Here is a 16,798-nt window from a genome sequence, read left to right as displayed (position 1 = left end):
ATTGGATGACCCTTACCTTACGTTTTAATGTTCAGAAATGTGAAGAGTTAAAGCCATTTGTTCAATGTTTAATTTTTGTAGCTATTAAAAATAAACAAACTTATTCGAACAAATTTGAAAACCTAGAGGAAATGGACAAATTTCTAGAAACACACTACTTACCTAAACTAACACAAACTGAGGTAGAAAAACTAAATAAACCTATAACAATAGAAGAGATTGAAGAGGTAATAAAAAAAGCTCCCAACAAAAAAAGCCCTGGCCTTGACGGCTTCACTGCAGAGTTCTACAAAACTTTCAGAGAAGAGTTAATGCCACTACTACTAAAGGTATTTCAGAGCATAGAAAAGGATGGAATACACCCAAACTCATTCTATGAAGTCAGTATAACCCTGATACCAAAACCAGGTAAAGACACCACAAAAAAATAAAATTACAGACCATATCCCTCATGAACTTAGATGCAAAAATCCTCAACAAAATTCTAGCCAATAGAATTCAACAACACATCAAAAAAATAATTCACCACAACCAAGTGGGATTCATAGCAGGTGTGCAGGGATGGTTCGACATCAGAAAAACAATTAACGTAAAACAAAAGACAAGAGCCACGTGATCTTATCAACTGATGCAGAAAAGGCATTTGACAAAGTCTAGCATCCATTCATGGTAAAAACTCTCAACAAAACAGGAATAAAAGGGAATTCCTCAACATAATAAAGGGCATTTATACAAAACCAAAAGCCAACATCATCCTAAATGGAGAGAGTCTGAAAGCAGTCTCCTTGAAAACGGGAATCAGACAAGGATGCTCTTTATCATCACTCTTACTCAACATTGTGCTGGAGGTCCTAGCCAGAGCAATAAGTCATGAAAAAGAAATAAAGGGCATCCAGATTGGTAAGGAAGAAGTAAAAGTATCCCCTTTCACAGACGATATGATCTTATACACAGAAAACCCCCAAGAATCTACAAGAAAACTACTGAAACTAATAGAAGAGTTCAGCAGAGTATCAGGATACAAGATAAACATACAAAAATCAGCTGGATTCCTCTACATGAACTAAGAGAACTTCAAAGAGGAAATCACCAAATCAATACCATTTACAATAGCCCCCAAGAAGACAAAGTGCTTAGGAATAAACCTGACCAGAAATGTAAAAGACCTATAAAAAGAAAACTATAAGACACTACTGCAAGAAACCAAAAGAGATTTACATAAGTGGGAAAACATACCATGCTCATGAATAGGAAGACTCAACATTGTGAAAATGCCAATTCTACACAAAGTGATCTACAGATACAATGCAATCCCTGTCCAAATTCCAAATTTTTAAATGAGATGGAGAAAGAAATCACCAACTTCATACAGAAAAGGAAGAGGCCATGGATAAGTAAAGCATTACTGAAGAAGAAGAACAAAGTGGGAGGCCTCATACTACCTGATTTTAGAACCTATTTTACTGCTAAGATAGTCAAAACAGCCTGGTACTTGTACAACAGACACATAGACCAATGGAACAGAATTGAGAATTCAGACGTAAATTCATCCACCTATGAGAAGCCGATATTTGACAAAGGCCCCAAATCCCTTAAATAGGGAAAAGGTAGTCTCTTCAACAAATGGTGCTGGCACAGCTGGATATTCACCTGCAAAAAAAAAATGAAACAAGATCCATACCTCACACCATGTAGAAAAACTAACTCAAAATGAATCAAAGACCTAAATATAAAATCTAAAACAATAAAGATCATGGACAAAAAAAAAAAAAAAAAAAATAGAGACAATGCTGGGAGCCCTAATACATGGCATAAAAAGAATACAAACCATAACTAACAATATGCAAATACCAGAGGAGAAATTAGATAACTGGGAGCTCCTAAAATTCACTTATGCTCATCAAAAAACTTTACCAAAAGTATAAAAGAGAACCTACAGACTGGTAAATAAATATCTGATAAATAAAATATCTGATAAGGGTCTAACCTCTAAAGATACAAGGTACTGGGTACTGCAACACCTCAACAACAAAAAGACAAATAAACCAATTAAAAAGTGGACAAAGGATAAGAACAGACACTTCACCAAAGAAGACATTCAGGTGGCTACCAGATACTTGAGGAAATGCTCATGATCATTAGCCATTAGAGAAATGCAAATCAAAACTATAATGAGATACCATCTCAAGCCAACAAAGCTGGCCCTAACCCAAAAAACAAAATAATAAATGTTGGAGAGGTTGTGGAGAGACTGGAACACCTATGCACTGCTGGTGGGAATGTAAAATGGTACAACCACTTTGGAAATCAATTTCGTGCTTCTTTAAAAAGCTAGAAATAGAACTACCATATGACCCAGCAATCCAACTCCTTGAAATATATCCTAGAGAAATAACAGCCATCACACAAATAGATATATGCACACCCACGTTCATTGCAGCACTGTTGACAACAGCAAAATGATGGAAACAACCTAGGTGCCCGTCAATGGATAAATGGATGAACAAATTATGGTATATACACACCTTGAAATACTACACAATGATAAAGAACAATGATGGATCCATGAAACATCTCACAACATGGATGAATCTGGAGGGCATTATGCTGAGTGAAATTAGTTGCAAAAGGACAAATATTGTATGAGATTTCTGTTATAAGAACTCAAGAAAAGCTTTAAAGACTGAAGAAAACATTCTTTGATGGTTATGAGGGTGGGGAGGGAGGGAGAGGAGAATTCACTAACCAGATAGTAGACAAGAATCATCTTAGGCGAAAGGAAGACAACACACGATACCGGAGAAGTCAGCACAGCTGAACTAAACCCAAAACTAAGAAGTTTCCTGAACACACCCAGACAATTTGAGGGACACAGTAGCTGAGGCTGGTGTCTGGGGACCATGGTTTTGGGGAATATCTAGGTCAACCGGCATAACAAAATTTATTAAGAAAATGTTCTTCATCCCACTTTGGTGAGTGGCATCTGGGGTCCCAAAAGCTTGCAAGCAGCCATCTAAGATGCATTAATTGGTCCCACTTGGAACAAAAGAAAATGAAAAATATCAAAGGCACAAGGAATATATTATCTCAAGAGACAAAAAGACTGCATAAATGAGAGACTCCATCAGTCCGAGACCAGAAAAACTAGATGGTGCCCGGCTACCACCAACGACCGCCCTGACAGGGAACACAACAGGGAATCCCTGCTAGAGAGGGAGAAGAGTGTGGAGCAGAACTCAAATTCAAGTAAGAAGACCAGACTTAAAGGTCTGACTGAAATTGGAAGAATCCCTGAAGCCATGGTCGCGGACGCTCTGTTAACCCAGAAAAACCATTCCTGAAGCCCATTCTTCAGACGAAGATTGGACTGGACTGTAAAATATAAATAATACTTGTGAAGAGTGTGCTTCTTAGTTCAAGCAGATACACAAGACCAAAAGGCGGGCTCCTATCCGGAGGCAGAATGAAAAGGCAGGAAAGGGACAGGAGCTGGTTGATGAGGAGCTGGTCGAATGAACACAGGAAATCCGGGGTGGAAGGAGGGTGTGTGCTGTCATGTTATAGAGATTGCAGCTAATGTCACATAATAATGTGTGTATAAATTTTCGTATGAGAAATTAACTTGAGCTGCAAACTTTCACCTAAAGCACAATTAAAAAAAAAAAAACTATCACGGATTGAGATATAAACTTAAGCACCTTCATACTTCATAACTTTTCTTGACTGAAGATTTAGTGGTACCGCAGTCTCAAGTAGAGAGGATATAGATTCAAGTTGTCTGATTTCCATTTACCTTTATCTATGCACGATTTAATCTGCTGCAAAGACCTCCTTAAAATCCCATTGCTGTTGAGTCGATTCCGAGTTATGGTGACCCTAAAGGATGGAGTAGAGCTGCCCCATAGGGTTTCCAAGGAGTACCTGGTGAATTCAAACTGCCGACCTTTTGGGTAGCAGCCATAGCTCTTAACTACTGCGCCACCAGGGTTAAGATCTCTTTAAATTGTTGTAAAGCAAAGATGTCACTTTCAGAGCTAAGGTGCACCTGCCCTAAGCCATTTCAGTTGCCTTCATATGCACGGAGAAGCTGGACAATGAATAAGGAAGACCATAGAAGAATTGATATCTTTGAAGGACGGTGTTGGCGAAGAATATTGACTATACCGTGGATTGCCAGAAGAACAAATAAATCTGTCCTGAAAGAAGCACAACCAGAATACTCCTTAGAAGGGAGGATGGCAGACTTAGTCTCATGTACTTTGGTTGTGTTATCATGATGGTTCAGTTCCTGGAGAAGGACATCCCACTTGTTAAAGTACAGGGTCAGTGAAAAAGAGGAAGACCCTCTACGAGATGGATCAATGCAGTGGCTGCAACAATGGGCTCAAATACAGCAATGACTGTGAGGATGGTGCAGGGCTGGGCAGTGTTTTGCTCTGTTGTACATAGGGTAGTCCTATGAGTTGGAACCAACTGGACAGCACCTAACAAGAATAACAACATGCAGGATTTAAACACACACACACACTCATGCTAAAGTGTACAAGTGGACTACTGCTCTCCTGTGGGGTTTACATTAAATGATTCCTAGCTTTACTACTGGGGAAAAAACTGAAGTTGTCAATGATTTCGCTCTGCTTGGATCAGCAATCAATGTCCATGGAAACATCAGTCAAATCTGCAGCAAAAGACTTCTTTAAAGTTTTGAAAAGCAAAGATTTCACATTGATGATTAAGGTGTGCCTAATCCAAACTATAGTCCTTTCAATTGTCTCCTATGTGTGCAAAAGCTGGACAATGAAAACAGCAGACAGAAGAAGAGCTGGTCTGTTCAAACTCTGGTGTTGGCAAAGAATACCGAGTATACTGTGGACTGCAAGAAGAAGGAACAGATCAGTCTTAGAAAAAATACAACGAGAATGCTCCTTAGAAACAAGGACGGTGAGACTTCAGCTTGCTTACTTTGGACATGTCATCAGATAAGACCAATCGCTAGGAAAGGATATCATGTTTGGTAAACTGGAGGATCAACGAAAGCAAGGGAAACCCTCAGTGAGATGGTTTGACACAGTAGCCACAACGATGGACTCAAACATGCCAACTATCATGAAGACAGCACAGGACAGGGCATTATTTCATTCTGTTATACATAATGTCTCCGTTAGTCGGACTCGAGGGAGCAACTACCAGCAGTTTCCTATAGAGGCTTTAGTGGTCCGGTGGTAGCAGTGTCCCCTTCCATGAGAGAGACTTGGGTTCAATTCTTAGCCAACGCACCTCATGCGCAGCCACCACCTGTTGGTCGGTGGAGGCAGTGCTGTCACTAGAGTTGGTGTCACACAGTGCAGTAACTCATGGTGTCACCACCCCCATGGAGCTCCTCCTGTACCAGACCATACAGATGCCTTACTAATCTTTTTTGTACTAACGTTACCTGTAAATCGTAATTCCCGTATATCATTGAGTGTAATGGCAATTGTAGTGACATAAACAACTAGCAAAATGAAAATTACACCTTTAAATTACAATAGCATATGTACAGCCTACATGTAGTTACGTTTACATCATTTCATGTGGTTAAAGTGAAAATTCGGTAAGAAAACAATAGAATTAGAAGTAAAAACGTTTATGAACTACATACATCCAAATTTTGTTCACTTTAACATTAAACTTTACCATTGCATGAGATACATTAATGGATTAGGTTTTTATAATCCATAATGGCTCAAATAATGTAGAGGTTGTAGACAAATGCATAGGGAAGCATATTCATAAATGAAATAATACCATAAAAATAAACAGGAACAAATACACAAGCATTTCAGCAATTAGTGAACATCTGGGTTAAAACAGAGCTTCCTTTCCTGGCCTTCAAAGCTGTGAACTTGTGAATCACTTCATGGAAATCAATGCCTTTTATCAACTCACTTTCAACTGATAATATTGAAAGACGGGAAAGCCTTGATTGTCCCATGGTAGATTGCAAATAATTCTTTATAAGTTTCAGCTTTGAAAGTCTCCTCTCACATGAAGCCACAGACACACAGATCATCAGAAATCGTTTCAGGCTTAGTGAAGGGTTGCGAGAGATTCTACCAAGTCCCATTCAGCTATGAATGTCAACACGTCTAATGTTGCCTAATCTTAGGCTTCTTCCAGATCAATCTCTACTGCTTCCAAGTACCTTCTCAGCCTTGGCATTTCTATTAAAAGTTCACTCTTGGGTTGTTGTTGTTATTGTTGTTAGGTGCCGTCAAGTTGGTTCTGACTCATAGCGACCCTGTGCACAACAGAACGAAACGATTGCAAGGATGGTCTTGCTCCATCCTTGCAATCGTTATGCTTGAGCTTATTGTTGCAGCCACTGTGGCAATCCACCTCGTTGAGGGTCTTCCTCTTTTCTGCTGACCCTGTATTATGTGACACTCTTTTCCAGGGACTGATCCCTCCTGACTGATTACTCTTGGGTACCGCATCATAAAAAGTCATCACTTTCAGAGTGGATACTTTTCAATCTTTTTCAGTGGGAGATATGCGACTCTTTGCTTGAACAGCCTCAAACATGGCTACTAATTCCTTGATGGCTTTTGATCTGATCTGGAGTTCAAAATGAAAGCGACCAATGCACTCAAGTTTCTTCTTGCAGGGGGAGTCCAACGTCGCTTGCCCGCTCCCCATCCCCTGCCATCCTCTCCTTGAACCTAGCTCTTCCCTCTACTGCAATTCCGTATTTGCCTGACTTTAAAAGCACCTGTTCAGCTGCGTGCTCCACTGTGTGACTGCACTCCTCGAGCAGAAAGTCTTAGCACTTCTAGCTTTATCACCGCCTTGTCAAGAGTTAAGCCCTTAGTCTGCAGGTACTGATGTGTAAGATTAATTTCCTGAGTACATCACACCAGAAACACAGGTAGCACAGAAAAGTGAAATCACAGACAGCAGGCAAAGGATCTCGTGCTGCTCCTCTTGTGTCCACATCTTCACGTGACACCAGAAACTTATCGAACTTTTCTTTAACTGGCTTAACTGCAGCATGATGGGCACACGGTGTGTTGATAGGCTTCTCGCTGACATTCCAGTAGGTCAATTCGCATGCCCCATTGATGGGTGGAAGCAGCAAAGAAAGAAAACATTGTTTCAAGAGTTCCAAAAAATGTCACACATGGTACATTTTCAGCAAAACTGTGCTGACTGCACAAGTTAAGTGAATGGTCCACATATGCATTAAAAATACCTGTCTTGTTCTTTCCCTTAAGAATGGATTGATTCCTCTGTGGATTTCAGCCTACTGGCAACATTATCATGAACTTGAACGTGGCACATCATTATGTCAAGCCCATCACTTTCCAGTTTTTCAAGAAGGTCAGAACTGAGGGCAACAGCTTTTTTTCCCCTTTAAAGGGAAAAATCCTAGAAAGACTTCTTTCACTTCAACTTTCCTATTGTGGATTTTTACATATCTGATCACTTTGGACATCTGGTGAGTATGTGATATGTCAGGTGTAGTGTTGAACATAACCCCAATGTACTTCCCAGACTTTCAGTCCATGACAAGATTCTCTTGCACATGATTTTCCAGGGCACTTATAAGCCCATCCTGAGTTTTTGGTGCAAGATAAGAGACTGATAACTTTAAGTTTACGTGTGCTCTGCTTCAATGGCTTTAGGTGCTCTCTCAGCACCGGATTGTATTTTGAGGGCGTCTCAACCATCTTAAGAAAATTCCTTTTATTCATTGAAGATTCATCTTCCTGTGGCCACGGAATGCCAGATTCTGTTTGGCAAGAAACAATGTGCTAGCAAAGCAATCTGTGCAAGACGACCCTCCATCTTTTCTTCTCCATTTCCATTAAAGCAACAGTTTCGGTGTCAATATTTTTGTGCAGCCTCAGTCCTGCTGCCAATGTTTTCCACTTTTCAAGGCAACGTCAGTGCTCTCTGGATGTCTCATGGTTATGTACTTTCAGGCTCAGTTTCCAACACTTCTGAAACCCAGTCACAAATGTGGGTGTCGTATCTGTATCACTAATGGCAAACAGTTGGCAACAGAAACAGTAGAAACTCTCGCTGATGAGTGAGTAAACCATCCTTGACCGCAGAATTTTCTCACCATTTGGCATCACCTTGTAAAACTGCTCTTTAGAAAGCTGGTGCGCGACTCCCTTTGCTTTTGCATTTTGCCTTGCTGTAACACTGGAAGGCCCATCTTCCCCTTTTGATGATTTCGACCCGAAAATGATCGGAACTGTTATCTCCCAGAAAGAAACATCACATAAAATTTGCAAATCTTTCTCCTTAACCTCACTCATCTCATTTACAGTATCCTGGCTAGAGTTACTTTCAGTACTCTCTAATGCTTCAAATTCTGCCATTTTCACTTTTTGCTCTCCTGCAGAATGTATGCTGGCATCAGGAGAGTCAGCTTTATCAACTGGAGACTGACAAGCAGCACCTTTTGCTGAACCCTGGCCATTGTCTGGTCTTTTGACGTATTGAAACATGGATCCAGCAAGTGTTTCGAGTGATTTAATCCTTGCCTCTTTTGCTTTCCTTTGCTGGAATCCACTTGGCCTCTTTGATTTACATACTCCATGTGTCACGGTAGACTATCCCTGCACAATAAAAAAAAAAAAGATAAGTTGACAATATTTGAAAAAAATAAGAAAATGTAAATCTATTGGATATGTTAGTTCTATCAAATGTAAATTTTAATGGGTCACTATTTTTTAAACCATAATTCAAACTTAAGCCCTGGAAATTTCATCAAAATCAGGTATGTACATGGGAGAAAATGATTTTTTAAAGACAATTTTAAAAAGACTAAAATTAAAAAAACTGAATTTCAGATTTAAGTTATATTCTAAACATGTATCAAGAAACATAGCATTTCCCCTACTTCATGTTTTAAACTGTCATTTTCTCTATTTAGTCATTAAAAAATTATAAAATCAATAATTGTTATGTCAGTTTATTATCAATTTAAATCATAGCATAATATGTGATAAATACAGTTGTAAATTTCTTAAATGTAGCATTTCTTAGATTACCTGAACAGTAATAACAAATTATTTTGTGAAATCTTTCTACATTGAATTACAACATTGTTAGTTATGTTATTAGTAACCAAGCAGAAGTCTTTTAAAATTTTTCTCCTTTTCCTTTAATTACTACTTCATTCTCAAAAAAGTTATTGGTATAGGTTCCCAAATACTAATTACCACAATATTGTAGCTAAAACACCAGAAAATGTGACACAATCAGCAACTATAGAAACACTGGTAGCAAGGAAAAAGACAGCGTGTTCTTGTAGCGCATTCTTGTAGCACTTGCAGACGAAATCACATGATTCAAAGTGTCATTGTAATTGGATAATAATGACAGCTCCGACTGGAGCACATTAGAAGTTTCAAAAAATAAACTAGCATAGAGTTTTAGTCTTGTAATTATATTGATACTTGTAAGATGGGTTTATGAAAAATGTTTTTGATGTTATAACTAACTACAGGGATATTTTTATGAAAAATTATAAATTTCTGCTGAAACACTGCACAAAAATTTTATAGACAGCCATTTTGGCATCAACCCCTCTGACAGTGTCCCCAAGTGTGGTCTGCATCCCCTGCATCCCCTTAGTAACACCGCTGAGCAGAGGTTTGCATGTTGCTATAATGCTGAACAGGCTTCAGTGGAGTTTCCAGACTAAGATGAACTTGGCAGAAAGGCCTGGAAAACTGTGGAGCACAATGGTCTGATCCTCAAAGCATCATGGGAATGGCACAGGACTGAGCAGTGTTTTATTCCGTTGTGCTAGGAGTCCTCACGAGTCCAAGGGCTGACTCCACAGCAGCTAACACAGCAGCAGCTTTCAGATGCTACTCCAGACCAGTCCCGTGTGCCTCCTTACAAAGGGGAAGGGAAACAGGATTTATTAAATACTTACTATATATTCTTTGCAACAACTTTGTGTGATAGGTATTTTTATGTAATTAATTAATTGATTAGAATAGTCAAAATGTGTACCTACTATTTAATTCAAAAAGTACAAAGGAATATACAGTGAAAAGCAAGCCCCCTTCCACTCAAACATTTCTTCTTTGATGGGCAACCATTGTTACCAGTTCATAATACTTTCAGGGATACTTGATGAATACTCCTCTTTTTCTAAGACAAGACAGATGGCACCATGCTATGCACGGTGCTCTGCACCTTGATTTTTGTTCACTTAATATCAAGATTGATATTTTATCCCAATTTCCAATGAGGAAATTGAGGCTCAGACTGGCTGACTTAGCCACTGGTGGGACTGAGATTTCAAATCTCTATGGGATGGATTGACACAGTGGCTACAACAATAGGTTCAATCATAGCAACAATTGTGAAGAGGGCACAGCACTGGGCAATATTTCATTCTGTTATGCATGAGGTCACTATGAGTCGGAGTCAGCTCAACCACACCTAACAAGAACAACACGACTTTAAAACTCAGGTTTATTTTACCTCCCTTTGTTGCCACCTAAAGACTGGGGTGATTTTTCATTTATACACAGTAGTGACTGCCACCAAGCTTAAGTGGACTTGCAAAGCACCTAAAGTCTGTCCCTTCCTCTCCCTTCATACATTCTATTCCCACCTTCTTGAATCCTCTCCCCAACCTTAAGCTTCTAGTACCTACATACAGCTCAAACACACCACTTTAGCTCAGTCCTTATAATAGAACTTGTTCATTTCAGAAATGCCTGGTGCCCCCAAATTCTCTCTCCTTTCTACTCTTCACTAAAAATCAGTTTCTTTTTTTCCTTCCTCTTTAAATATTTTTATTGTGCATTAGGAGAAAGCTTGGGCAGCAAATTAATTTCTCATTTGATAGTTTGTACACAAAGTGTTTCATAACATTGGTTCCATTTCCCACAATGTGCCTGCCCTTCCCTCATCTCCATCCTAGGTTCCTCATTTCCTTTCATCCTGGATTATTACCTCTTCCTGCCTTCTCATCTTTGCTTTTGGGGAAGTGTTTAGATCTCGTTTAATAGGTTGTTCTAAGGAATGCATTGCTCTTGGGTGTTGTTTATTTTATGGGCTTGTCTATGATTTGGCTGATGGGTGGTTTCTGCTAATGGTTTCACTTTAGGCTCAGAAGGGTGTCTTAGGTCCATAGTCTCTGGGGTTCCTCCGGTCTCTGTTAGACCCGTAAGTCTGGTCTTTTTTGTGAACTTGGTTTTTTGTTCTGCAATTTTTCTCCTGCTTTGTCTTAGATCCTCTGTTGTGATCCCAGTCAGAGTGGTCGGTAGTGGTAGCCAGGCACCATCTAGCTCTTCTGGTCTTGGGGTCGTATAGGTTGTGGTTCATGTGGTTCACTAGTCCTTTGAACTAATTGCTCTTTGGGGTCTTTAGTGTTCTTAATTTTCTTTTTCTCCAAATGGTAAGAGGCTGATAGTTGTATATTAGATGGTTGCTCACAAGCTTTTAAGACCCCAGATGGTACTCACCAAAGTAGGATGCAAAACTTTGTCTTGATTATGTTGTGCCAATTGATGTAGATGTCCCCAAACCTGTGGTCCTTCACCTTCAAACCTAGGAACTTCATCCCAGGAGGCGTTTGGTTATGTCTAAGAAGTTGCCTGACTGTGGCACTTGTGTGCTCTATTGTCTATATTGATATATAAGCAACACTTACAGCTACGTCTATAGAGATATCCATCACCAGACCTCTATCTACAGATGGGTGTGTTCCCTGATGTCCTCCCACACCTCTTATCATATCTATGTATCCATATAGCTATGTATCCACTCATAAATCAGTGTTTGTTAACACTATTGTTGTAAGACTGTCTATGCTGTAGTAATTACTGTTATTGCCCTCTGTTCTTGTATTCCTTTCAGTGTCCTTCCGTGCCTTGGTCATGTTTTGCTAACGTCCTCCATATTGTGTATTATTGCCTTTCCCTTCACCAAAATTAACATGTCTTCTATTTCATAATTCTCCTCCCTCATCCCTGGGAACCATCAAAGCAGAGTTTTTTTTTTCTAAATAATTTAGATATTTGGCAATCTATCTGGGGAAAGTATACCACATGAGGGCAAGGGAGGACTATCCAAGAACTCTCTCCTCCCGCCACACAGGCAGACACACAGTCTGGACTAGATGATCGCAACTCCTTATGCGTGGTGCAAGCGGTTAACACATTCAGCTGCTAACTGAAAATATGGATGTTTGAGTCCACCCAGCATTGCCTTGGAAAAAGGCCTGGAGATCTACTTCTGAAAAATCAGCCATTGGAAACCCCGTGGAGCACAGTTCTAGTCTGATACACATGAAGTTGCCATGCGCAGTCTGAATCAACTCGAGGACAACTGGTATTTTATCAGTCTTAGTAGAAAGATGAGCTCATGGCCTAGACTGGACCCTTCCTTAAGATTTTTTGAACTGAAGTTGATCTAAAAAAGGTCTCTTTGTGAACCTGTAAGGACAAATGTGTGGACACACACCCTACGGCTGTGTCCTCTGCTAGGTGAAGAGAGCCTTTTGCAAAAGGAGAGAATGAAGCTCACATGCTAAGTGTTCAAAAAGGGCTTTCCAAGGGGATTTGAACATACGCACATGGTTCTGTACCTTGCTTTTTCATTGATATTGAGACTGGTATTTTACCCCCATTTTAAAATGAGGAAAATGAAGTTCAGAGAGGTAAAGGTGACTTAGAGATTGGTGAGATCTCTCTAGACAGATGGAGAACAAATAAAAATTAGCCAAGAGCTGGTGGGATGGTGGTGGTGGATAGATGGGGCATACAGGGGAGGATTTTAGCAAAGAGACTATAACATGTGCAAAAGTCCAGAAGCAAGAGGGAACACGCCATGGTAGCAGAACTGCAAGAAGGTCAGTGTGGCTGGAGTATAAGATGATAAAAGGAGCCTGGAGAGGTGGGGGGTGCTTGAGTTCCATAGCAATGCTAAGGACTGTGGGTGTTAACATAAGGGCATGTGATGTGGTAGGAGTGGTTTTAGAAGAAGGAGGGGGTGGGAGTTTCATGAGGTGCCATCTGTGCTCTCGGTTACAAATCCATTGCCATTGAGTCAATTCTGACTCATAGCAACCCTATAGGACACAGTAGAAACGCCCGATACGGTTTCCAAGGAGCAGCTGGTGGATTCAGACTGCCGACCTTTCGGTTAGCAGCCGAATACTTAACCACAGTGCCACCAGGGCACTGAGCATGAGTAATTGACATGGACAGAGGTAGAATTTAGTGGAAGGATATCTATTAGCTAATTCTGGAAATATCAGGAGGGCTAGAGAACAGGGCTTGGAAAATGGACATGTACCAAGGAAGGCCAGACAATAAAAACAATCCTGCCAGGGCTTCACACCTGATGCTGCTCCATGGACACTGGACACCACCAGTGCACAGAACTCTCATGGATGCCACCGTCACCACGCTGGGAAATTTCCCAACTGTCCCTGAAGTTTGGAACCAATCCCCTTATATTCAAAGTTTTGGAGGTGAGTGTCTGGTTGGCCAAGCCTGGATCACAGACCTATAGACTTAGCTGCCAGAAGGTCTGCCTCCTACAGGGTTCAATAGTGGGAGTGTGCCCTGCTCCCACCAAAACTCACATAATGTGGAATTTTTCCCACCATATAGACAAAAGAGGACAGTGCGGTTAGAATACAGAGCAGCCAGAAAAAAAGGCAAACATCTGCTGCTTGTGATCAGGTTTGCATTCCAGAGTGATCACTCTTTCTGCTGTTTGGACGATGGAGGGGATCTTGTGATGGGGTGAGGGTCCAACTGCCTGCAGTGAAATCAACTAAGAGGCTGTTTCAGTAACCTAGGTAAGTGAGAGGTTGGTGGCCTGGACCGTGGAAATGACAGGTGGCAGTGTAGGTGGAGAGAAATGAATGCACTCTGATGTTCATGATGCATAGCTGAAATGGTTTATTGATCATTTAACGTGTGATGGTTGTTGTTGTTAGGTGCCATCCAGTCCATTCTGATTCACAGTGACCCCAAGTGACAGAAGAGAACTGCCCCACAGGGTTTTCTAGGCTGTAATCTTTACAGAAGCAGATAGTCAGGTCTTTCGGTTAGTAGCTCAACACTTAACTGTTGGGCCATCAGGACTCCTTTGAATGCGTGGAGAGTAGCGTAAAGAAACAGCCAAGTCTCTAGCTTGGGCAGCTTGTTGGCTAGTGTGCTTCTCACTTAGAGAACACGGGAGGGAATGGAATCCCTACTAGGTAAGTTTACCTCTGCTTTGCAGCTGAAGAAACTCAGGGAGGTTAACTATCTTGCTCACAGTCATATATCCAGTCAGCAGCAGAGCCAGATATACACCAGATTCGTCTGAATAAAACAAACTTCGTGCTCTTTCTCTTACAAGATGTCGTCTCTGAGTATCAGAATTGGAAGACCATGGCATTATCTATTACAACTTTGGTTCTAAATTTGTACATGTCATTTTTGCCAAAGAAATACTTCCAATTGAGACTTAAAATGGAAAGAAATACATTGTCATAGGAAAAGAACTTGCTGGAACTTGTCAGTCTATGGCCAATACATTTTTCTAGTCTTTCATTATACTTTGTACTGATTAGTGGCTAAAGTTCCCCCTTATACTTACTCTTGTATCGTTACTGTTACTGTGCTCAGGATTTCTAAAGACTACTGAATTTTTCTGAGAAAAAGAAATGGATTGTTTAGCTAGGAAAAAAAAAATCTGTTTCATATTATAGTCTAGAATTTCCATGCCTTCATTTATTTAACAAATCTTTATGCTGTACCTAGTGCCCTAAACACTGAGAATACAACAATAGGACAAAAAAAGTTATTCGCCTTCATGAAACCTCTCTTGTAGTTGGGAGGGACTGACAATAAATAAATAAATATATATTTGGTGATGATAAGTGTAATGGAAAACATAAAGCAAGGTAAGGAAATAAGAAGCAGTGGGCATCTAGGGTGGGGGTATTTTCTATTTTATTAAAACAGCATTTGAATAAACTAAAGGAAATGAGAAGGAGCCCTGCTGGCGCAACGGTTACGTCCTCAACTGCTCAGCAAAATGCCGGTGGTTGGAAAGCACCCAGAGGCTCCACAAGAGAAAAGAGCTGATGTACCGCTCCCGTAAAGATTACAGCCAAGGAAACCCTATGAGGCAGTTCTACTCTGTTACATGGGGCTGCTAAAAGTCAGAGTCTACTTGATGGCACACAACGGCAAAGGAAATGAGGGAGTAAGCCCTGAATATATCTGAAGCAAGAGCTTTAGAGGCAGAAGAAAGAGAATTGCAAGGCCAAAGGCACTGTGGCATAATCGTTTTTAATCTCACGGTTCATGAATGCATCATGCATTCCCTTTTTCACAGCAGGAGGAGAGGGCTAGAAGGAGGCAGGAAGAAAATTATGAGGATTTTGTATGATTCCAAAATATTTCTAAATATTTTCCCTCTATTTTAAAACATAAGATCATGTTCTAGAATTATGTCTGGGAGAAACGTGCTTTTAAGGATTCTGAATTGCCAGTGAAAAGAAAAGGTGCATCACTTAGGTCAACAGAGCTAGAAACGTTCTGCTGAGAGAAATCTGCATGCTTGTAAGCGGGAACCTAAGTGGTCACAAAAATGAGTAGTGATGAATATCATTCATGTTAATTGCTACTGACTGTAAAATCAGACTTATTTTCTAATTTTCCCTTCTCTTTATTTTTAGAGGCAGCTGTAAAATCAATCCTAATTTCGAATGCTAAATATAGGAATGGAACAATTGGGAACTTGCAATTCTGCTGGCTTTTGAACAACGAATAAAAAGCATTGAATATTTTGCATGGTTTCATTTGGTTTTAAAGCTTTGATAATATTTACAAACTTGGTTTTAGCACATTGAGTAGTTAGATGTCCTGTTAAGAACCTGTGTGGAACCTTGGATATACTTCACAGAACAAACATTTGTGGAGACACTTGTCTCATCCCTGATTTGAAAGAAATTGCTTTCATTAAGCAATCAAACAAGCAAGAGGCTGTCTTTTGGTCTGAGATGTTAACTTTTTAACATTTTCTTAGAAGCTGCTTGTCTTAGTCATCTAGTGCTATTGTAGCAGAAATGCCACAAATGGGTGACTTTAACAAATTTATTTGCTCACAGGTTAGGAGGCTAGAAGTCTGAATTTAGGGTGCTGGCTCTAGAGGAAGGCTTTCTCTTTCTATTGGCTCTTGGGGAAGATCCTTGTCTCCATTCAGCTTCTGTTTCTTTGTTCCTTGGAGACCTCATGTGGCATTGCATTGATCTTCCCCAGGCTGTGTTTTTTTTTAATTTTTTTTTTGTTGCTTGCTTAATCTGCTCTTTTATATCTCAAAATAAATTGATTTAAGACACACCCTACAATAATACTGCCTTGTTAACATAACAAAGACAACCCTATTCCCAAACGGGATTATAAAACCAAAAAAAACCTGTTGTCATTGATTCTGACTTATAGCGACCCTATAGGACAGAGTAGAACTGCCCCACAGTGTTTCCAAGGCTGTAATCTTTATGGAAGCACATTGTAACATCAGAACAGCTGGTGGGTTTGAACTGCCGACTTTTCAGTTAGTGGCTGAGGACTTTAACCACTGCACCATCAGGACTCCTAAAAAAATATGAATTGTAAATCCTACTATGTTATTGTTGCTGTTAGGTTTCCTAGAGTTGGTGCTGGCTCATAGCGACCTTATGCACCAGAGAACGAACACTGCCCAATCCTGCGCCATCCTTAAAATTGTTGTTATGCTTGAGCCCATTGTTGCAGTCACTGTGTCAATTCAT

The sequence above is a fragment of the Loxodonta africana genome, chromosome 4 (assembly GCF_030014295.1).
Source record: "Loxodonta africana isolate mLoxAfr1 chromosome 4, mLoxAfr1.hap2, whole genome shotgun sequence".
Classification (NCBI taxonomy): domain Eukaryota; kingdom Metazoa; phylum Chordata; class Mammalia; order Proboscidea; family Elephantidae; genus Loxodonta; species Loxodonta africana.
Note: the sequence above shows the minus strand (reverse complement) of the source record.